Source organism: Mobula birostris, chromosome 8, assembly GCF_030028105.1.
Source record: "Mobula birostris isolate sMobBir1 chromosome 8, sMobBir1.hap1, whole genome shotgun sequence".
Taxonomy (NCBI): domain Eukaryota; kingdom Metazoa; phylum Chordata; class Chondrichthyes; order Myliobatiformes; family Myliobatidae; genus Mobula; species Mobula birostris.
Window position 1 is genome coordinate 90,598,625 of NC_092377.1, and position 24,943 is coordinate 90,623,567.

The 24,943-nt window shown below is 40.8% G+C and overlaps 1 protein-coding gene across 4 annotated transcripts in view; it reads right to left on the reverse strand.

Annotated features, from left to right (window-relative positions):
- The window catches only part of tab2 (TGF-beta activated kinase 1 (MAP3K7) binding protein 2), a 55,995-nt gene extending 49,130 nt beyond the window's left edge, over positions 1-6,865 (reverse strand). For all 4 annotated transcript variants that reach the window (XR_011886871.1, XR_011886870.1, XR_011886872.1 and 1 more), the window contains exons 1-2: positions 6,714-6,865; positions 1,909-1,983 (exon numbers count right to left, since the gene is read on the reverse strand). The gene's annotated coding sequence lies outside the window, so the exon portion shown is untranslated. The remainder of the gene's footprint in view (positions 1-1,908; positions 1,984-6,713) is intronic.
- Between the last annotated feature and the right edge of the window lie 18,078 nt (positions 6,866-24,943).

Consider the following 24,943-nt stretch of genomic DNA (forward strand, 5'->3'; position numbering starts at 1 on the left):
ACAATCCATTCCAGATGCTACCATCCGGGAAGCGGTACCGCAGCATAAAAGCCAGAATCAACAGGCTCCGGGACAGCTTCTTCCACCAGGCCATCACACTGATTTAAGCGTACACTATATTACATTTGACTGTTCTATTTATTATAAGTTACTATGACTGCACATGGCATATTCAGATGGAGACGTAACACAAAAGATTTTTTACCCCTCATGTATGTGAAGGATGTAAAAAACAAAGTCAATTCAATTCAAAAAGCAACTCAATATTTGTTGAAGGTTGCTTTGAAGTCATTTGGGGGAATAAAGGCTTACAGAAACACTGATATAAAACAAAGGAACATTCCTGAATGAGTCTTCCACTTGCTCTTAGAGAAGACCCAGCTGGGCAGAATGAAAAGCTGTGTACAATTCTATAAATCCACAACTGATGATAATATCTTCGGAGAAAAAACTCAGCCTCAGGTTTTTGAGTGTCTGGTCTTGAGCTAGAAATACTGAAACTACACAAAAACATAGCTGTGTTTAATTCTGTTATTTTAAAATTTGTATAATTTGAGATCACATATCGAGCCTGTGGTCAGGAGGCTGAAAGGAAATATTCAATTTTGCACTTCCCCCACCATTTCAAACAGTTCACTTTTCCCCCATGTTAATTAACCATGAATAGATCACAATCACTTGGTCAACTGAAAGGGTTTTTATACAATGAATCTACTTTAAAACCATGATCAATGTTTTAAGATTAAGGCTTTGTTGACTATTAAAAACGTGTTTATGATGACCAACTTAAATTGAATACTTAAAATGTTAGATTAAATTAGTTATTTTTCCAATGTAGAGATTAGCTCTGGATGTCTGGAGTATTTCTAAGCAAATGAGAAGTAACCCCTTTATTTTCTCTCCCAAACAAAAAGAGTGAGAGGTCCAGCTTACCATTAACTCTACCCCGTACCATTGTTCCAGTACCTTGGTTAATGTCAGGCCTCTCATTTATCCTGCATCTAATACAGTAACTGCTCCATCCCCAAAGCTAGAGGCTCCGTGTCTGTAGTATTGTCAGTCCAACACCAAAGTGCCATAAGCTGGTACCTTGGAGGACATTGTGTCCTCCCAACAGATCATTTGTACTTTCAAGATATTCTTCACAGACACCTTAAAAGAGGTAACCAGGTTCACACAACCTCAATCCCACAAATGCACCAAAAGTTTTTGGGTTTTTTTTTCAATATTTCTTATGAACATTTACATAAATGCTGCCTTTTGGGAACTGAAGCAAAAATGCTATATTAATAACATCAGGTATTTTACACTCATTGTGAAACCCCTTTTAAATGCAACATAATATCTGTCAGTTTCTTGCTATGTTTTGCCACACTTGCAGTCACACTTAATAATCTACTGACATTTTAACTGCCAGGAATTTGCACACAATCTAGCCTGATAATCCAGTGACGTACCCAAAGCTATGTGACATTTGGATTAAGGATTAAACTGGTATCCCATCTCCTTTTTCATGTAGGACTCCATGGTACTATTTCAACAATAACCAAAGAGCTCTCTCTGGAATGGTGCTAGTCTGTCAAATAACATCACCCAAGTCAGATGATTGAATCACTACAAGGTTATTAGCGGGAACTTGGTATGGATAAATTGACGGCTGGATTTTCCTGCTTTACAAAAGTCTAAAACTCCAATTAAAAATAAAAATCTTAAATACTGCAAATGCTGAAAATCTGAAACTAAACAGTAGAAGCTGGAAATACTCTGTCAAGCAGCATCGGTGGAAAATAAGTTAATTCGTCAGCTCGAACACCTTTCTCACCTCATCTGTTGAGTATTCCAGCATTTCCTACTTAATTGGTATTTAACTAAATTTTAACATAAAGAATGCCTTTCTCCTTTACTTACCTCAGATTGGTTCATTCTTCTCATATAACCGACTCCTCCTCCTCCCAACTGCATTGCCCAGATCCAGAAGATGGTCTGCACAGATGACCAACACGTAAAATTAATTGGAAGGAACATACTTATATAAAAATTATTAGTAATTCACTCAACTTGCCCCTCTTACCCTTAACGTCACTATACAACCTCCAAAACTATTTTCTGACTAGTCCTAAAATGTATTCCTCACCAAATTGTTAAAAAATTACTTGTTCTGTTGAGCCTTTGAGGAAGAACACTCCTAACATTTTCAATGAGCCACTCACACTGGGGGAAAAAAACATGGCCCAAAATTGTTAACAATCAGGCTCTTCCCAGAGAAGATAGTGCTTCAACCAAACTGTTTCAAAACAAGATCATAAGAAATTCAGTTATGGTGCCAAAAAAAAAAAGCAGCAGCACAAATTTTAGTTAAAAGGGAACTAAACTCATATCAGAATTAAAAGTAAAGGCCTTTGACTGAGTACAAGAACACCACACAGGTGCCCTCCTGCTAAACAAGCTTTGTGTTCTATCATAGACCTTCCATCAAAATAGATAATCAGGTTCTAACCACAGCAACAGGATCTCTTCAAACATTTCACTTCCCTTTTGCCCAAAGCTCTCCCATTCTATAATCTAATTATCTGGGTTTGTATGCATCACATATCCCATTGCACCTAAATATGATATCTGTGTATCCTTGTTCCAACAATCTTTACCAAGACCTTTAGAATGAATATCTTGCTCTACGTTCTTCTACACATGGCTTTTAAAACCCTTTACATTATCTAAACTACAACATTCACTTTTAAAGGCAACTAGAGTTAAGGGATACTTAAAACAAAATTTAAAAAAACAAAGTCAAGTCAGAGAAAAATCCAACAATAGGAATCAAGCTCTGTAGATCCAGTCAGTATCTCAACTCTATCATGAATGATTTAGGCAAAAGATCAGATAAACACAAAACTAATATACAGACATATATAAACTATTACATAGAAAGACTCTAAGAAAAACTGACAAACATGCAATTAAGAATGCAGAGGAGCACATTAGCAGAAAAAGATTTATTGAGTTGGGTAAGACTTCCATAAAATGAAGGAGGCAATCCTTTTGTTGAAGATGGAATGGTTTAAATATTAAATATATATTGTTACTGATGGACGATGGGATTGCAAAAGTAGACCCAGAATTATTATGTGATTGTGGACAGTGGTTTTATTCATTGAAAGAGCAGTAGGACCAAAACAGTAACCTAGTGGTTTTCACCCAGCTATCCCGAGGGAGATTATTTTTCTACTTTATCTGTTGCCAAACTACCGGAAACATATGGGATAAAATTATTTGCAAAATAGCCAATCAACATAGCTCTACAGACAGGTATTGTCTGATCAACCTTCTAAAATTAATTGAATCAACAGGGGGATACATTAAGGAAATATAGTACACAATTTTCAGATGCAAAGTATTTGTGTTTTTAAAAAAGCTTTTTTGGATAGATAGGATGAGATGAAATAGTAAAGATGTTTGTAACTGAAATCAAAGGTGAATAAAACAGGCAAAGGACAAATAGGTAGATGAAGAATGATGAGTGGTACTCCATGGAAGTCTGTCTTGGAAATTAACTACAATAAATACGATTTAAGAATGGAAGCAGTAGGGAAATTAGCTAGTGAACAGAAATTGGGCTGTATAGCAAATTGCAATGAAGATCAATCTAGACCCAAGAAGGACTGAGGCAAAATGCAATTCCAAGTAGAAAAATAACAACAAATGCATTCTTAAAAAAAAAACAAGGAGAGTAATTACCATCATGATTAATGGATGAATGAATCAGTAAGATTTTAAACAGGGTTATGGAGGAACAGAGGGATCTTGGTGTAAAAATTAACTGATCTTAAATGATACCAATGCAGAAGCAGCAAAGGCAATTCTTGGTATTGTGTCCAAATGTGAAGTGTGCATGAAACTTCCATATTTGGTTCAGAACAGTTTCAGCATGACTATTAAAAGAAAAGCTCTGAAGAAATGGTTCAGCAGGATGTTACCAGTAGTTTACAAACTAATAGATACTGTAAGGGTTTTGTTCATTTTTGAGGCCACCATGTTTGCCCATTTTTAATTGTGTCAAGAAGCTGCGATATGAAAGCTTACATAATGAAGCTCAGGAGTTCAATGATACTCCTCCGGTTGATATACCTAACAACTAATAGGTATATTTTTCCATCTCATAGGTATCAAAACAAGATTTGGAAATTAAAATAATTTTAAACACTTCAACTAAGTAGAGCAGGGATAGAATATAGAACATTACAGCATAGTACAGGTCTTTCATCCCACAATGTTCTGAGATCAATTTAACCATTCCCTCCTACCATGTAGGTACTCTGGGCTGACTTAAGAACCCATCGCATTTTGCTGTTTGTTTTTAAAAACCAGGTCGTCAGCATTTTGATTTTAAGAAAACTGGCAAAGGAAACTGGAAGGGGATTTGTGGGGGCGAGGTAAATTTGGTTAGTGACCTGCACTGCCTGAAAACTGGAAGCAAATTCAATAGTAACTTCCAAAGTTATGTTAAAAGAAAATTTGCATCCATGTGCCTATCTGAAAGTTTCTTAAATGCCCCTACCACCACCCCTGGCCGGACATTCATGATTAAAGAATCAAGATACTTCTCATGATTACAGCAGTTTCTTTGTCAGTACTGGTCTGAATCAACTGTGTTAAGAAATAACCGAGTCAAAGACAGAATTAGCTGGGGGGGGGGGTGTTGAACCCACTGCTACAAACTATGGTCAAAGCAGAGCCAGTATATATACTAAAAATATTTAACCCTCAACCAACACTGATAAAAATATGATTATTGGACTTTATTTCTGACATTTTAAAATGTGATCTATACTAAATATACTATATTGCTCCATCCTCCGTATCAGAGCAATAGCACTTGATTGACTGCAAACCACTCTAAGATTTTCTGAAAGAGGTATAAACTTCTATCTTTAAGTACTACCAGATGGCTGAGAAAAAGTAACAAAATTAACATACATTGGAACAAGTTGTACTCAACAGGCAAGCTGGTACTGTTGACAGGCATGACAACATCATCAAATTCGAAGGATAGCTTGTCAACTCCCAATTCTAAAGCTCATTAGCCCAAAACATTATCTCTTGCTCCATAGTTGCTGCCTGACAACAGTACTACTGGCTTTTGCTTTTTTTTTTAAATTTCAGGTCTTCAGCATTTGCAGTACATTACTTTTAAGAAAACTAGCAAAGGAAATGGAGGGTGGGGAGGTGGGAGGGAAAGAAAAGGAAAATTTGGTAGTGACCTGCACTGGAAGTAAATTCAATAGTGACTTCCAGAGGTAACTTTAAGGAAAATTTTCCGATTCAGATTACAGGTCAAAGGAAAAGAGTTTGGCTTATTGAATAGCTCTACATAATAAAAAAAACACACAGCTGGGTCCTTACAATTCTATATTTGATTTTGATCAGAATGGCAAATAACAAGCTTTCAGAGCTCAATCAGTAGGACCTAAAGGAAATCAAGAGTTACAGTTCACCCATGATGCACTGGTGAAGTTGACCACCATGCTATTTGCTCAAATGGAATCAAATTATTGGGACATGGATTTGTGAACTTAACTGAAATCAACTCCAACAAATCCCAATTATACAGTGCCAAATTTCCTCTCCTGGCTTCAATACTCAGCAGAGCTGATCTGACCTGCACAGGCAGCAAGTTATTAAAACGAACATAAACAGAGTTTGCAACCTTACATTCTTTGCCACAACAACATTAATCTAATTTGGCTTCAATTATGTGCAGATCACATCTGACTATCCTGAGAGGATAATCTGACAACTCATCCTGGCAACTGACAATGTTCATTATCTCAAAGGACAAACAGCAACCTAGCATGCAAACTAAGCACTTGAGTCACTCAGAGACATTAAGGAGAGCCCAATACAAGATCAGTACTGCAGGTACATTCTACCCACTAGCAAAGACCCCAGCCAAACCACTTACTGATTCTTAATAGTCTGGATCATGTTAAGCTACTTGGCACCAAGCAGTCAAACTACAGATACCATGACCATAAAAAGGAATCATACTTAAACACAAAACCATAATTATAAAGGGCAGGCCCCCCAAGACCCTGACCCACACTCACAGAGAAAAACCCATGGACGAAATCTCACAGAAGACTAGTGACTCAAGCACAGTGTGAAGATGGATAGGAAGTGTCATTCTAGCCACAATAATTTATTCCAGTAAAGGCAGTGGACTAGTAAGGTTGCCAGGGCCTGGGGATCCGAGCTGTATCTCCAGGGACAAGGTCCTGAGAGCTGGTCCACACTACCAGGGCCCTTGGACCTTGACGATCAGGCCACATTGCTAGGATCCTGACAATTAGGCTACATCGCCACAGTTAGGGTGATCTAGTTCCTACCAGGGACCTGGCACCTGGAGCCCAGGCCACACAGCCAGGGTTCTGATACCCAAATCGCACGGATCCTGGGTAAATGGGGGGCCCCTGGACGTGGTAATGAAGCTGCTCTGCCCCGAACCGACTGGTCCTGGAATCAGCTCGGGTTGTCAGCACTGTGAGCCCGCAGCCTCGGGGGGGGGGGGGGGGGGCGGGGCTGGCATGACGGGAGTCCGGGGGAAAGGGGGGAGCCGGTGAGGACCGGGCCGCTGGTCCCGGGCCCCGCCATCAGCCGGGTGCGATGTACGCCCACGCCAAGTGATCCACCGCTTCATCCTCCCTACCCCCGCTTACCGTCGCCACTCCTCCCTTCTCTCTCTGTCTCTCCCCAGACGGAAGCGCCCCGGCTCCACCCACCCGGCCGGATCGCTCTCAGGGGCGGCCGTCACCCAGCCAAGCGAAACCAAAATACCAGCACAACATGGCGGGGGCCTGACGGCGGAACTCGCGAGAGCCGCCTTTACCCTCGCGAGAACCGCCTAGGTCTCGCGGCGTCCCGGCCGAAGGGCGGGAGGGGCCTCGAGCGCACGGTTGGCGCCTCCTCTACTAGCGAGCGGGCAGAAGCGGCGGCTGCCCATCTCTGCAGCTCGGCTTATATCGTTAATGCGCTTCGTAAATTTGTGATAACTTTGCAAAGGTGACAATATGCCAGGGCGATGTTATTTTTATCATCTAACAGATGCTTCTTAAAGGGTGGAAATAAGTTTTTAATTCGTTGGCTGGACTGTGATTCTTAATGCAAACGATTTTCTGTCTGTATTCGTACCAGCGTTGAGCGGCTTCAGTAAAACACCGAGATATTGGAGCAGCTATCGTGCATTTTATTTTGCCACTTCTAGTGGGGATGCCAACAGTCCCGGGTGTGAAGGCAAACGCGGGGTTCCTTGGTGATGGGCATGCCAAGTTTTCTCTCTGATTTCCCGACAGAATGCACTTCCCCAGCCAACAGGCAATTTGCAGTCACTGCTGACTCAAATGGAAACCTACCTTGCAGCCGTTGTCTCAGCTTGAACAGTCAGGAAATCGGAGTCTGCAAGAGTCAAGCCCCGCCCAGGCTATGCCCCGTCAACTGCAATGTTGTGGCGGCGGCGGCGGTGGCCTTTGGGAGGCGTGAGGAAGGCAGCTGGGGGAGGGAGAGTTCAGACTGGAAGAAAGGAGGATGAGGAGAATGCCAGTTCCTCGCATAGAGCAGCCGAGAGATGGGCTCGAACCCAGCTCGATTAGAGCCGAGAGGTAGCAAAGCTCTATCACCCTCTGATGAAGGTTTGAGTAGCCAACATGATATCAGAGTGGGATAGTAATTTTTAAGATGTAATTCTCCGGTATGGGCATTATTCAGCAAGAATTGATTCCTTGGAAAATCCCAAGCCATGATTCCAAATGGCACAAGATTTCACGTGTCAGAGGCCAGATTGAGCCCCCAGGGCTGATCCTAAATGAAGTTCTTCCAAGTAAGAATTTACAGCGTTGGCTGGAAAAGTCCCTCATGAGGAAGCGTAAGTTCCACTCATGACAAATCCCACGATACCCAACTGCAATGCAAAGGTCGCAGTTGAAACGTCTTTCAACTCTGTTGGAGGGATGTTTAATTGTAAGTAGGCATTAAAAGCAAAAGTGGTGGAAATACTTTTAAAAGCAGAAGGAATTCAAACTATTAGGTTATTACTGGCTCCCAGGAGAACACATACATTGGTTTCCTGCTATTATTTCCCCTATAGCTTTGCTACTTACCCTCTCTCACATTGACATCAACTCCCCTTTAATTCCTTTTGTTGCTGATCTACTCGAAGAGTTAATTTACAGTAGCCAATGAACCTACAGGCTTGTCTGAGATGTGTGAGGTAACTAGAGCACTGGACAACAACCTATAGGAAGAATGCAAGCTCCATGCACAAGGTACAGAAGGTTACTATCAAACCTGGGCCTCGAGGCAGCACACTAACTTGCTCCCTTCAAAAAAAACTGGGAGAATGGATGGGAGTTGGTGTAAGGGTAACTGTGGGTTTATTTGCCACTAAGTTACCTTCAGAAATGGAGATGGTGAAGTTTGGCATAGGAAAAGTTTGAGGTGAACCATGTTAAGTCCAGAGGAGGGTAGAAATCGGCTGCAATGTTGATATGAGACATTCCATTCATTGGGTAACTGGGAAAAGTTGCTGATGCGATCAAGTAGACCAAAGAATATTCCACATAGGCTACAAGGGCAGGCATTTCAAAAACGTCGCGTAGTGGTTAGTGTGACGCTATTATTGCCGTTAAAGAGTTGGTCAGTTCTTCCTGTGTGCGTGTGGGTTTCCTTCGGGTGCTCTGGTTTCCTCCCAAAGTCCAAAGGCATACCAGATAGTAGGTTGATTGGTCATTGGGAATTGTCCTGTGATTAGGCTAGCGTTAAATAGGTGGGTTGCTGGGCAGTATGGCCTGTTCTGCGCTGTATCTAAATAAAATGAATAAGTAAACATATGAGTTGCCAAAGCAACACTTTTTAATTTGAAGGAGGTCAATGAAGCCAAAATAGAAGTCATTCATTGGGAGAACGAAATCAACCAGATCGAAGAAGTTAGGGGACAGGATGCGCTTCCATTTCAAAGATAATCCAAAGTACCTATAAGCCATGCCCAATACAGGGGGTGAAGATGCGGGGGCATGGAAATGAGACCTACAACATAGAAACACTTAAAATGCAAGAAGGTTTTAGAGTTGCTGTGAAGGCACAGATGGTAAGAGACAGGAAAAGCGGAGAAATAAGACAGGATGAAACAATTTACGTTTGGCAAAGACTGATGAAACGGTTGGTCTACCAAGAGAACAAGCATGGTGTAGCATGGCAATGAGCATTGATTTCAGGGAGCAACATGTTTAGGCTGGTGGATGGGCTGTTAATCAAGAGGCATTTATCACTTGGAGTTGAAAGAGAAGTGGAAAATATTAGAAACTGCCTGTTAACGTTGGTACATTCAGCTGCTGATCTTGCATGTTCGGTTTTGATTGTCTGGCTTGGCGCACCATGGTAGTGTAGTGGTTAGTGCCGCGCTATTACAGCTTGGGGCATCAAACAGAATGAAGTCGGAAATTTGTCTCCACCCTGGTGAACAGATGTATCAGCAAAATACTATAGGATACAAAGATAAGTGAGGAGGAGACCAATAAGGTTAATCCCTTGTGTTGTAACCACAACTATCACATGCATCTTTTGCAATTGGGTCGGCTTGGTCAGTGGTACCGTTTCTGAGCCACTCTTGGTAATGGACATTGCAATCCTTGACTTGTGGTGCAGTCTATCCCCTTGCTACTTCCAGTGCTTCTTCCAAATGCTGCTTGGCATGGAGGAGCACTGATTGATCACCGAAAGGAAGATAATGTGGAGACCATGGCTGGCCTGATGTCATGAGACTTTATGAGGACTACGGTTAATGCTGGGCCTTCCACAGCCATTCTCTTTGTTTTACTGATGGAACAGAGCATGCTGTCTGTCAGGTATGATTCCACTGTCTGTGGGACAGCTGTGCACATTTAGGTAATTGTGACTGCAGTTTGCAAGGTCACTTGGCAACATTGCCCTACCCAAAATGGTTAATTTTCCACCTGTTATCCTATTCTAATGAACATGGTTATCACTACACAACTGCCTGCTTTGCATGGGCAATTCAGAGATGGTGAAGAGTCGATCACGTTGCTGTGGCCCAGGATCTGAATATTTTCTTTGCCAACTGAGCATTAGTGAACCATATGGACTTTATGAAAATCTGTTTTGTTTCATGGTCACCATGACTGAGACTGTGATTTTCCGGTTAATACCAGATTGAAGTATGGATGTAATTTTGTAATGGCCATGGTGAGATCTGAACTCTTTAGTCCAATGGTCTGAAATAGGGAATTCAGGCATTGTGCCACCGGCGTGCTTACTGTACCACACCAATGTGTTCTTTGTCTTTTAATTTCAGGCTGCCAGCATCTGTTGTTCTGTTGTGGGGACAAGCATGCGACAGTCTCTAATAAGTTCAATATGACATTCAGGGGAAAATTTACTCTGAAGATGCCAAAAAGGTGGAACTCCAAGCCATGATAAATACCTTGACGTATTTGGCATCTTGTGTACTTAGTGTGAAGCCGGATTAATGCAAGAAAGAGAGAGGAATTATTAATTGATTATAATTGACATGGGATTACATGAGGCAAGATTAACAACAGCATAAACAACAAGAGTGTACTAATTGGACCAAATAGTGTGTTTTTGTGTTCTGTGTATTTAATGGAGGTAATTAATAACAAGCAGCCATTTAGTACATAACTAAAAAGTTTCCACTGGTATTTATGATGGTCTTGAATAGACAGAGTGAAAAGTGTTGGAAGCAAACTCAGAAGTAACAAAAATGAATATTCTTACCTGGAAAAAATGCAGAGCTATAGGGAAAGAACAACATATTGAGACTAATTAGAAGGCTACTGCATTTTAAAGAGCAAGCATGAATGAACATGTAAACATTTTTATGTACAATTCATTGATTAGGCTGAAACCATTCCTCCTTATTGAATCCTATATACATTCAGAAGGCTTCATATTATTTACTTGCAGGATGCCACTGCCAACACTAACATCTGTTGTCCTTCCCCAAAATGCCCTGAACAGATTACACAATTAAGAGGCAACCATATTATGGTGCATTCAGATAAAGGATACCACACGACTGTTATGAAGAAGAGTAGGTGAATTAAATTTGAAATGATTGTGAGAGATGATGTCCCCTTCATGAAGACAGTCATTCAAGCAATGCAAGTGTTACTGGATTTAGGTATCAGTTGAGTTGTGTCCTGAAACTGAAGTACCACAACTGAGCCACAGCTTTATTAAAGAGATGCATGGTGACAGATTGTAGGTGGGCATGGACATACAGAATTGAAATTTTATATAAACAATAGAAGTGCTAAATTTTGGTGGGAGACCGCTAAGAACCAGTAGGAATTAAATTGTGCTGGTTAAAACACCACACACGTACACAAATCTTTGAAAGCTTGTTCAGTGGTGAATCAAATAGTGCTGCTGCCTTGCAGCTCCAACCACCTAGATTCAAATCTGACTTCTGATGCTCTGTGTGGAGTTTGCACATTCTCCCTGAGACTTCGTGGGTTTCCTCCAGCAGCGTTGATTTGCTGCCCTTCAAAGCCATGACGGCTAGTAGGTTAATGGGCCATTGTAAATTGTCCTTAGTATGTGCAGGGTGCTGAGTGGTAGAATCTGGGAAGAGGTGATGGGAGAATAAAAACAGGATCGGTGTAGGAATAGTGTAAATGGGATTTGATGGTTTGTGAGCTCTTTATGGGCCAAATAGTCTGTTCCCGTGCTGTATGTGTTAAAAAAAATACAAGATCCTTGGCTTTTATTTCTGGAGGGGTAAAAGTATAATCAGGGTCTTGTTCTGCTTGTACTAGAGAAATGTTTAGAAAAAAATTGCCAATGATATCTAAAATTAATACGTACTTATGGGTAAGTAAGGATAAACTATGGTCAATAACAGGAAGACATATTTAAGGTGATTACAACAGAATGAAGAAGGAAATGAGCAAATAGTTTTTAAACACTAAGTGTTGTAATCTGGAATCCACAGACTGAAAAAGCATAGTAATGTTCAAAAGAAAATTGAATAAATAAGCGGAAAAGAATCATAGAGCTCTGGAGAGCAAAGAACAGTGCAATGTGAGAAGTGGACTGTTGCGGTAAGCACCAGTGGAGGCACCATGAGCTGAGTGCTCTCCAGTACTGTATAATTCCAGTAACACTGCGTCAGTTTCTGCCTGCACTTCAGGCCTGCAAGTCTCTGTGTTTTTTGGCTTGGTTTTAGGATTTTGTAACTCAGCACTCCCCAATTCCTGGTTTGGTTTCTTTGCTGTCAAGTTGAACAAACCTTGCTCCCCTGCATTAGTCATTCGTACTAAATAAGCCATTGGACTTGCTTAAGTCCATGTTAAAAAAACAAATAGAAACCCACTGACTTCCCTCCACAAGGAAAATGAATTTTGCAACAACTGGGTTCAAATTATATTAATATTTACGCTTAGTAGAATATACAAACTACTGTGCAATTGAATTAATGTTTTCATGCTGAGGCGGCAGCTGTACAGACTGCGTTTGGATTATTGTGTACAGTTCTGGTTGCCACACTACAGGAAGGATGTGGTGGCATTAGAAAGAGTGCAGAAGAAATTCCAGGTTTTGCTTGGGAAGTAGGATTTTACATATAAGGACAGAATGGATAAACTAATTTATTCTAATTGCAATGTTAGAAGCTGAGGATTGATCTTATAGAGATTTTAAGAACTATGAGGGGCACTCTCTTAGGGTGGGGAACTCTGGAAAACCTGGGGTATAGACTTAATGTGAGAGGGGAGACATTTAAAGAAGACTGAAGGAGCAAGTTTTTTTTCCCACAAAGTGGCAGTTAAATAGAATGAGTTACCAGAGGAAGTGTTAAAGACAGATACAATTACAATATTTAAAAGGCTTTTGGACAGCACTTGGTAGGAAAGACGTAGAGGATATGGTCCTAACATAGGCAAATAGGATCAGTGTAATAAACATTATGGTTGGCATACATGAGTTGGGCCAAAAGGCCCATTTTTATGTTGTACAACTCTGTGACTCTCAGGAAGAAGAACAACATGCAGATAGTAAATGAGTTGGTATGACGTGATGCAATTATCTGAATTGAGAGGCAATCTGAGGTTATTGTATCTCGCCATCTGCTGGGCTCTACAAAAAATGAGGTGTAATGCTGTACATTGTTATGCAGCTATCACGGGAAGTTGGTTAAAACTGCATGGTTAATTGATTTTACTGTTCATAAACCCACAGATTTAGCAAAGATTTCAGGAACATAAGCAATAAAGTTTTTCCAAAGTTCGAAGCCAAGGAGTTGGCCCTCTTCATTCCCTCCAGGGGCTTGAAGTTACTCTGCAAACATTAGCTGCCCTCATGAATCACAAGTCTTTGGTCCTACTCTTCTTCCTCCTGCTCCAAATGTCTGTTGACTTAATTTCACCAGTTTTCTGCCTGTTCTCAGGAAGTTGTATAGGCAAGAGGTGCCCTAAATTATCTGCCCTTCACTGGCTAATGCTAACATTGGATGAAGAGGAGACCATTGGCTTTGTCTTTCAATTCAGTAGTGGTTGATCTGAACTTAGAATCTTATACATACAGTTTCAGGGCTAAAGTTACTAATACAAAGCTACATATGGAAATGTACTTAACAAGACACTGCATTACACCAGAATTAGAAGTGTGTTCTGGTGTCACAGACAGTTGACTTACTTGAAGGCCATGCAGGTTATCTTTCTACATTAACAACGCCTAGTGACATTACAGGCTTCAAGGTCAGAACTAGTTGTTTCTAACTGTTTTTGTTGTATAGAACCAGTTCAGAAGAAAGGCATTCAGCTTTTGCTGGCAGTTTTGGAGAGCAGTCCAGTTGGTCCTAATTATTTTCCCCCATATCCTGACAAGATTTTTTCCTTCAGGAATTTACCCAGTTCCATTCAGAAAGCTAGTAGTGTATCAGTATTCTCTGTCAGACAGTGGATTAGACATTCTAGCCACTCACTGCATGTAACTAATTCTTTACTATCTCTGGTTCATTTGCCAATCATTTTACATCTGCACCTTTTCATAATCAACCCTCCTCAGGTTGCAAAAGTGATCTTTATTTACTCCAAAATATTCTTAACTTAAAAAATTTTAATTAAATCACACCATAGCCTTTCATGGGACAGAGTATTATAATACAAATTTAGATAATTTCATAACTTCCTCTGATGAAGCAGTTGTCTAGAAAGCACAAGGATTACTCATACTGCTGCTTTATTAACCCATTCTACTATCAGTAATGACTTATTCACAGACATCTCCAGGTCACAGTTCTTAAAGTCCCTTTAAAAGTGACTCATTTAATTTGTTTCTCTTCGTCTTTCCTACCTTGTGCTTTCCTGGAACTGAATTTCATCTCTCATGTGTCAGCTGATTGTATGGGTTGGTTCCAGTCTTCCAACTCTATTACTGACTCCTTTGGAATTTACTAAACTGAATTGAGTATTATTTGCAGACCTTGAATTTGGGTCAAGGGGTATGAAGTCCAAGAGTCTAATATATATTGGGGGGGGGGGGAGAAGCAGGAGTGATCCAAGTACTGAATTCCACCATAAAAACCCCTCCTGTTAAGAATCCATTTACTATGGCTTAGCTAATTGTTTTTTCTCGACTCAGTTACCTTTTATATCCTGTGGACTTCAATTTGGGGCTGTTCGACATACGACTTACCATAAACCTTTTGCAAATCCACCATTAATCGAAGTATTGAGTATAAGAGCTGGAATGTTATGATGAGGTTGTATAAGGCATTGGTGAGGCCGAATCTGGAGTATTGTGTTCAGTTTTGGTCACCAAATTACAGGAAGGATATAAATAAGGTTGAAAGAGTGCAGAGAAGGTTTACAAGGATGTTGCCGGGACTTGAGAAACTCAGTTACAGAGAAAGGTTGAATAGGTTAGGACTTTATTCCCTGGAGCGTAGGAGAATGAGGGGAGATTTGATAGAGGTATATAAAATTATGATGGGTATAGATAGAGTGAATGCAAGCAGGCTTTTTCCACTGAGGCAAGGGGAGAAAAAAACCAGAGGACATGGGTTAAGGGTGAGGGGGGAAATGCTTAAAGGGAACATTAGGGGGGGCTTCTTCACACAGAGAGTGGTGGGAGTATGGAATGAGCTGCCAGACGAGGTGGTAAATGCGGTTCTTTTTTAACATTTAAGAATAAATTGGACAGATACATGGATGGGAGGTGTATGGGGGGATATGGTCCGTGTGCAGGTCAGTGGGACTAGGCAGAAAATGGTTTGGCACAGCCAAGAAGGGCCAAAAGGCCCGTTTCTGTGCTGTAGTTTCTATGGTTCTATGGTTCATTGTGCTGCACTATTCCATCACATTACCTCATCAGAAAAGGGAACCAAGTTAAACATACTTTCCTCCAACAAGATTGTGATGATTCGATTATACATGCTTGTACAAGTGACTATTAATTTTCTCCCAGACTATTGTTTCTATAAACTTTCCCATCACTTATGTAAAACTGACTGGACTGTGCTAGTCCGGTTTAACCTCCTCTACCTTTTCCAACACACACTGTAATAGCATGCAGAGCAATCCATATGTTCCAAGTGGCATACTACAGAACTTAGTAGTGGGTGTTCAGCTTTCCAAATTTGTTTTACTGACCGAGATAAAAGGATAGAATACGTCCAGGTTTGCTGATGATAGAAAGGCTGGTGGGAAAGCAAATTATAAAGAGGATGCAAAGGGATACTGACTAATTTAGCCTTTGGGCAAGATGGAGCTTTAATGTGGGAAAATCTTAAGTTATGCACTTTGATAAGAACAGGTAGAGTACTTTTTAAATGTTGAAAAACTAGTATTCCTGGGTGTAGGCAGATTAAGTAAATAGGACAGCAATGGTGAGCTGGTCTTTGTTGTTAGAGCGTACAAAATTACCAAAATCTTGTGATTGTACAGGATTTGTGAGGTATCAGAATATTGTATTCATTTTCACTTCCTGCATTTGAAGTAGGATGACTTACCTTGGAGGCAGTAAATTCACCAAATTAATTCCTAGGGCAAGAACACGTCCGTGAAAAAAGTGATGAAGATTGGCTTTTGCTTAGTGGAGCTCAGAAGAACAAGAGAAACACTCATCGAGTCATGCACGATTCTAAGAGGAATTGGTCGGCTAGCTGTCGAGGCTGATTACTTAAACCAGATAATCTCAAACTGAGGAGCATGGTCTCAGGATAACAGAACAGGCATTTAAAATTGTGATGATATATTTTTACATTAAGGGCATAGGTCTTTGCAATTTTGTGCATTAGGTTATTGGACACTAAGTGATTTAGAGATATGTGAATCGGGGAACCTGGACTTCAGGCACATCAGCAGCCATAACATTAAAAAGTTGAGCAGACTTAAAAGGTCTTATTGCCTTACTGCTTAAGTTCTTGTTGGACGATGTCCTTCTTCAAAATTCTCTGGACTTTTGGGACCAACATCTGCACCTGAGAAGATGCATTTTCTATCCTCAATTCACTTATGACCTTGGATACACCCCATCTGGACAGGGTGACTTACTGCCATCATTTTTCAAATCCCTTCTTTTTATTTGTCTTTCCCATATTGTTGCAACCACTTCATTTATAATAGTTTTGGCAAAGACTTCTTTGTAGGTGAGTGATGTACTTACTTTTCATGGTGCGGAGGTGAAATTGTTTCCAGTTTTGCTTCAGTGGATAGGTGAGTTGCAACACAACGTGGTAACAACATAACTGACAAATCTGTTGGGGTAAGTTCGTGTGCAGGTGAGTCATGGCATATTGGTCAGGAAGGTTCCAGGTCTCACGATCCACAGGTGAAAAGTCAAGTAGCCCCCAGTCTCTTCAGATAATTATATTCATATTGATGAAACAAAATTGAGAAGGGACCCTCATATTCTTTTTAATAATTCGAAACCATACTGGCATACTGTGTAGTTTAATGTAAGTTTTAACGTTATTTTTCTGCTTTATAAAACCTATCTCTCAGGAACTGAACTCCCAAGATTATTTTTATGGGGTTATTAACATGCATGAAATTATTTGTAAATGAGCATCCTTTGGTATCTTCCAGTTCTATAGCATTTAGGTATTCCCTGCTCCCCCCCCCCCCCAGTATGTGGTAGGTCCAGTCTTCCCACCCCAAAATGTGCACCTCGCATAGTGGACTTCATTTGCCAGTTGTGCACTGATTCTGCAAGCACATTCATGCAGTCTTGTTTGAGCAGTGTCCTTCAGTGTTAACACATTTTGGGAGTGTATTTCCAAGTCCAAATTGTGCACAGCAGTGGTTTCAACTCAGATCTTTGCAGAATTTCACTCTTCATGTTTTCCCAGACAGTGGAGCAGCTGTTAACCCCTTCTCTTGTTTTCTGTTCTATATTTAGGATATTATTTAATCTGCTACTTGTTATCCGACTCCAAACACTGTGATCTTTGGCGTGCCTATTATGCAGTATCTTATCCAAGGTCTTTGGAACCTCCATTACACTATGTTACAACTTTTGCCGTATTGACACAACTTTCCTTCAAGTATCACAAAAGGTTGGTTAGCATGACTTTCTGTTTTGAAATCTATGCTTTATGTTACAATTTTAGTCTGAAATAGTCATACAGACAAGATTTATCCTGTTTATAGATTAATAATGGCACAATCGGTGGCTATTAGGTCCAAGTTCAGTTGGCTCCTGTTTGAGCATTCCCATTCTGTCACTCTTTCCCATAGCCTGGTAAACTATTTTCCTACAAATGTCCATCTCAGTAGGCCACAATGTTTCTTAGAGAAGGCCCCTATTAACTCCTCAGAAAACGAGGCAGTCTATGCTAAACTGCAGCAGGATATTCAGCAGTGGCCTGATCAGTACCATAAATGTCAGTTGCTGCCCAAGGATCATCTCCAACAAGACTGTGTGTAACTGCCTACCCTTACTATTCAGCATTGCCGAATCTTCCACCATCACTGAGTCACCAATGATCAGAAACTCAACAGGCCTAGCCACAAACTTTGTGGCTCAAAGAGAAGGTCTGAGATAGGATATGCTATGCGGAGTCATTCAACCTTTGCTATTCCAGAACCTTCTAACCATTTACAAGGCACACACATGATGGAATTTGTGCCGATCCAACAACAATCAAGCTGGTTGACACCATCTGGGAAATAGCAACTCAATCTATTGTTCCCGTCCTGAACGTCATATACCATAGTACAGTAGCTACAGTGTGCACCATTAACAAAATGCACAGGGGTTATTATCTAGAGTAATTACAATTTTTCCAAACCTACACATTTTACCATCAAGGTGTCCAGGGGAAGCAGAGGTGTGGAAACATCACATGCAGGTTCCCCACCAAGTCACACACCATCCTGCTATGGAAATGTGTTTTAATTCATTCAGTGTTGCTAATCATAACACATCATACACTACTTTCCACTTAACGGATTCACCAAAAGGTCCACATCACATCAAGGCGGCTCAAACTCACCTTCTCTAGGGTACGAGGGAATGGGTTATGCTAGTGATGCACATGTTCCAAAAAGGAATAAAGTGACATATGGCTTTCACTGTATTTGTTATAGAGTTGCAGACTTGCATCCATGAGTATTGTACTGTTAAAAATACCACACCAGTGCCCACAAGTATGTGGCCCAGTGTTATATAATGATAGATCAATGTCCACCAGTACAATACACCTGAATCTACATCTGGATATGAACTTGAACCTAGACTTGTGTTCAGAAGATCAAATTAGGCTTAACATGGCCCTTTAATCTTATAGATGTTCCAATGCAGGATGGGCTGAGACTGGCAAGTGTATCCACTCCACCCACTACTGGCCTATTGAACCCTCTTTCGAAATCTCTGAATGATTTTTTTTCCATCACCCTTACAGTTCTACATCTTAACTGTGTTAATTCATCCCACTGTTATCTTTTTCTAAAACTTTCAATCAATGCCCACTGGCCTCAAATGATCTGCATATAGGAAAACCTTCCTTCTACTTGGAAAGGTTTTCCCATCCTAGCCAAAGTGGTTATGACTTTGTACATTAATAGCTTTTCTTTCAATCTCCTTTGCTCTAATGAGGACTCAGCCTTTCTTGAATTGAACTTTACAGCTGAACTCTCTTGTCCCTGGAATTGTTCTAGTCAATCCTTCCAGCTCTTCTCTGGGGCTTCTGATTTTCCTAAAAGGAGGTGACTAGAAATACAAATAATATATCAATTGTGGCCTAACTAGTGTTTTAAACAAGTTCAACATAATCTCCTTACTTTTGAATTCAGTACCTCAACCTATGAAGTCCTCTGTCTTGATTAACCACTCAACCCACCTGCAATTTTCAAAAATGTATAAATATATCTGCGTAGCTTCTTGCTTGTATATTCCCTTCGCTTTCTGTCACTGTGCATCACTTTATCATGTACCATTTGCCTACAGGGGAGAAGTCATCTCTCTGACACGGTGGTATCAAGAAAACAACCTCTCCCTCAATGTCGCAAAAACAAAGGAGCTGGTTGTGGACTACAGGAGGAATGGAGAAGAGCTAACCCCTATTGACATCAGTGGATCCGGGGTTGAGAGGGTAAACAGCTTCAAGTTCCTCAGCATCCACACCACCGAGGATCTCACATGGTCTGTACCCATCAGCTGTGTGGTGAAAAAAGGCACAACAGCGCCACTTTCACTTCAGACAGTTGAAGTTTGGTATGGGCCCCCAGTCCTAAGAACCTTCTACAGGGGCACAATTGAGAGCATCCTGACTGGCTGCATCACTGCCTGTTATGGAACTGTACCTCCCTTAATCGCAGGACTCTGCAGAGAGTGGTGCAGACAGCCCAGCACATCTGTAGTGTGAACTTCCCATGATTCAGGACATTTACAAGGACAGGTGTGTAAAAAGGGTCAGTAGGATCATTGGGGACCCAGGTCATCTGAACTACAATCTATTCCAGCTACTACTATCTGGGAAACGGTACTACAGCATAAAAGCCAGGACCAACAGGCTCCAGGACAGCCTCTTCCACTAGGCCATCAGACTGATGAACTCGTGCTGATTTGAGTGTATATTACATTGAATGTTTATTATAAATTACTATGATTGCACATGGCACATTTAGATGGAGACGTAACAAAGATTTCTACTCCTCATGTATGAGGGGTGATTGATAAGTCCGTGGCCTAAGGTAGATGGAGTCAATTTTAGAAAACCTAACATATTTACTTTTCAACATAGTCCCCTCCTACATGTACACACTTAGTCCAGTGGTCGTGGAGCATATGGATCCCTTCTTTGTCAAAGAGGTCCACAGCAGGGGTGATTGATAAGTTTGTGGCATGCACATGCAGTTCAACTCTTTGTGTGAAAATGCAGAAAGTTTGAAGTTAATAACTCATCTCCGTCTACCTTAGGCCACGAACTTATCAATCACCCCTGCTGTGGACCACTGGAGGTCCAAGACGCTGACTTCTACAAAGAAGGGATCCGTATGCTCCACGACCGCTGGACTAAGTGTGTAAATGTAGGAAAAATAAATGTGCTAGGTTTTCTACGATTGACTCCTACCTTCGGCACAAAATTATCAATCACCCCTCGTATGTGAAGGATGTAAGCAATAAAGTCAATGAGTTCAGCTTCTATTTTAATTTTCCCCTTGTATTTTGGCCACCATGATACTGTCTCTAATTAGATCCCCCAACCACTTCCCCTTCCTTTTAAAATGTGTATATCTTTCAGTTTTTAAACTGTCACTCCAATTCTTTATATATCCATCCATGTTTCAGTTATCCCTTTTACATCTGGCTGCCCACTTTGATTTATTGCATCCAGTTGCTCTTTTGTTTTGGAATCTACATGCATGACATCTAATGTTTTAATGAATTCTTTCACACACTTTAAGTGATTTTATATTTATGGAGGTGGTACAGGAGATACAGAATAAAGTGACAACTGAATAGATTTCTGTTTGTTCATGGTCTTCTGCTGCTGTAGCCCACCCACTCTAAGGTTCGAAGTTTTGTGCATTCAGAGATGCTTTTTTTACACACCATTGCTGTACTGCGTGGTTACTTGAGTTACTGTAATCTTCCAGTCAGCTTGAATCATTCTCCTCTGACCTGTCTCATTAACAAGGTGTTTTTGCCCACAATCATTTCTTGGCCAAAGTCACTAAAATTATATTTTTTCCCCAATCCGATGTTTGGTCTGAACAACAAATGAACCTCTTGACCATGTCTGCATACTTTTAAGCACTAAGTTGCTACCACATGATTGGCTGATTTGTTATTTGCATTATCAAGGAGTACAGGTGTAGCTAATAAAGTGGTCACTGAATGTATATCATAAACATAACTCATACCTCCCTTTTAGTCTTATTTCCAATTGTTTTAACTTCTGGTTCAGGTTATTTAGATTAGATTAGATTATGAGAACACTCAGTCCTCATTTATTGTCATTTTGAAATGCATGCATGCATTAAGAAAGGATACAATGTTTCTCCAGAGTGATATCACAGAAAAACAGGACAAACCAAAGACTAACACTGACAGAACCACATAATTATAACATATAGTTACAGCAGTGCAAAGCAGTTCCATAATTTGATGAAGAGCAGACCAAGGGCACGGTAAAAACAAAAGTCTCAAAGTCCCGATCAACTCCCGAGTCCCCGATAGCAGGCGGCAAAAGGGAGAAGCTCCCTGCCATAAACCTCCAGGCACTGACAACTGCTGATGCCTTGGAAGCACCGAACAACAGCCAACACTGAGTCTGTCCATCCGAAACTTCGAGCCTCCGACCAGCCCCTACGACACAGCCTCCCGAGTGCCATCCTCTGCCGAGCGCCTTTGACTTCGCCCCGGCCGCCAAAACAAGCAAAGCTGAGGATTCAGGGCCTTCTCCTCTGGAGATTCCGTACCACACAGTAGCAGCGGCAGCGAAGTTTCTCCAGATGTTCCTCCGTACTCTCATGTCTGTCTCCATCAAATCAGAACTGTGCACGGTACCCTACGTAACAGAATACAGATATCATTCACCGGAGTGGCTGCCCGTGCTGTGTCACGTTGCCATCTTCTCCTCCTCCTCCTAAATCATTGTCATTCCATGCACCCTTCAACCAACAAATCTTATTCAGAAGGTGTCATATCTTTCTGGTACGAAACTAGAGTCTTTCTGGTACACAAGGAACCTGTCCTGATAATACAGATAATTTCTAATTCAGTGCTTTTGGCACATTGGCTTTCATAAATCGAGTTGAGATGTCGAAGATGTGTAAGACTTTGGTGAGGTCTAATTTGGAGTATTGTGTGCAGTTTTGGTCACCTACCTACAGAAAAACTATCAATAAGATTGAAAGAGTACAGGCAAAATTTGCAAAGATGTTGCCAGGACTTGAGGATCTGAGTCATAGGGAAAGGCTGAATACATTAGAACTTGGAGTATAGGAGAATGAGGGGAAATTTAATAGCGGTATACTAAATTATGAGGGGTATAGATGGGGTATATGTAAGCAGCTTTTTCCATGGAGGCTGGGTGAGACTGGAACTAGAGGTCATAGGTTAACAGTGAAAGATGAAATATTTAAGGGGAAATGCGGGGGAACTTCTTCACTCAGGAGGTGGTGAGGGTTTGCAATAAGCTGCCAGCGGAACTGGTGAATGTGGGTTCAATTTCAGCATTAAGTTTGGATAAGTAATTCGATGGGAGGGGTGTGGGGGGCCATGGCTTAGGTACAGGTCGATGGGACTATGAAGAATGATAGTTTGTCATGGACTAAATGGTCTGAAGGGCCTGGTTTCTGTGCTGTAATACTCTATGACTCTATGCTGGTGCAGGTCACTGATTGATGGCTGTTAGAAAAACAGATCAAGATGGTGCTGGTTTACTTTGAAGGTACAGTAAAATGAACATGCAAAATGAAACCATTCTTGCTTACGCACACCAGTCTTTTAATCATGCTTTCCACTTGCTGATGTATGTGATCTGACCCCCACTAAATAGCTGTTTGTTGAAATTAACCTCTGCCTCACATGGTTTGGATTGTAATTCTCAGATTATCTGTATGAACCAAAGGTCCTGTTTCTAAAATTGATCCCTACTTTCAGGTTCTCAGCAGGATCCAAAGGTCCCAACATAAACCACAACTTTGCTTCCCTTTTCAGGTTAATTGTAACATAGCCTGAGGACATCCCATATCTTTAATCCCAAAAGTAAACACTCCGCTGGATGAAAATACCATCTAATTGACAATTCACAACAGACGTTCCTATTCTCCACCAGCACAGACGCTACAGGTAACATTCTGGCCATATTCCCTGTGTTCATTGTATCTTTAGAGACAAGTATTTGCATCACCACAATCATACTCTTCCTTCATCTATTTTTCTCTTAACTGTCAATGTACACTGGATGAGGTCATGCAGAAATACTTCTCCCTTTGTGTGTTGGGGTGTGTTGAATTCAATTGCCTGCTCAATGGCTTTGACCAGCTGTGACTCAAAGCAGTCCTGGCCAATTTCACAGTCCAATTCAAGCAGTACAGATCCTGATCTTCATCTTGCAAGCGTCATTCATTTCATACATAGATCCATGTAGCATGTAGCCTTTGCCCACCTGGTTGTGCTGGTAATAAGGCAATAGACAATAGGTGCAGGATTACGCCATTCAGTCCTTCGAGCCAGCACCACCATTCACTGTGATCATGGCTGATCATCCACAATCAGTACCCTTTTCCTGCCTTCTTCTCCCCATATCCCTTGACTCCACTATCTTTTAAGAGCACTATCTAACTCTTTGAATCCAGAGTATTGGCCTCAACTGCCTTCTGAGGCAGAGCATTCCACAGAACCACAACCCTCTGTGTGAAAAAGTTTTTCCTCAGCTCCGTTCTAAATGGTCTACCCCTTATTCTTAAACTGTGGCCTCTGGTTCTGGACTCCCCCAACATCGGGAACATGTTTTCTGCCTCTAGCGTGTCCAATCCCTTAATAATCTTATATGTTTCAATCAGATCCCCTCTCATCCTTCTAAGCAATGGCTTCATGGTCTCCTTGCTGCAGGTTGGTTCCCAGTTTTCTTGTAACAAATGGCACAGCTATTATCAGCTCCTGAATGAATTAGATTGAAGACACAATTGTTGTGTCTCTGATAATTTTAATGTTTTTTCCATAGTAACAAGTGGACAGTCCAGTACAGGTGCCCTATTGATTGTGACTCTTTTATCTTGTACCTCTTTCATGAAACAACCATTGAAAATGAATGTTTTAAGACCAAATCAATCCTTAATTTTAAACTTAATTTGAAGACTTCTGGATTCTTAAGCTCATGTAGAAATATAACCTTTCTTGTCTGTACTGTATTTGGACAGATTTTGGGCAATAGATGCCAGTAGCCTGTTCAGGATTTCCAAACACTTGGTGTAATCCGGATAGCACCAATCCCAAGAACTACTGACAGAGTTATGCAGAATATATATGCAATACCAAGTATGAATGAGAAATTTGAGAAACACTGAGAATCTATTAAGAGTTGAGAGCTAGAGTTCAGGCATGATCAGAATTAGCTGAATGCCTGACAATGGAGCAAAAGACTAAGAGGTGTCAGAATTTTCATTGTTTTGAGAGCTGAGGAATTGGGAATCGCTCAGCAACACCATTTCAAAGCAACATTTATAATAATGTAAATACAATGTCGCTGAAAAACAGTTATCAATACTAAAATAACAAAGCAACTGTGGCATTCCTAGAAATAAGACAAAAATCCAAACATTATATGATTCAAATGTGGGAAGGTGTAGATTCTATATGAAGGAGCAGACTGCTAGGCAAGAGAGATAATGAGAAATGTAAACTAGAAAGTTATCTTGGCAGATATTTGATTAAGAGATGGGAATGACTTTCAGTTACA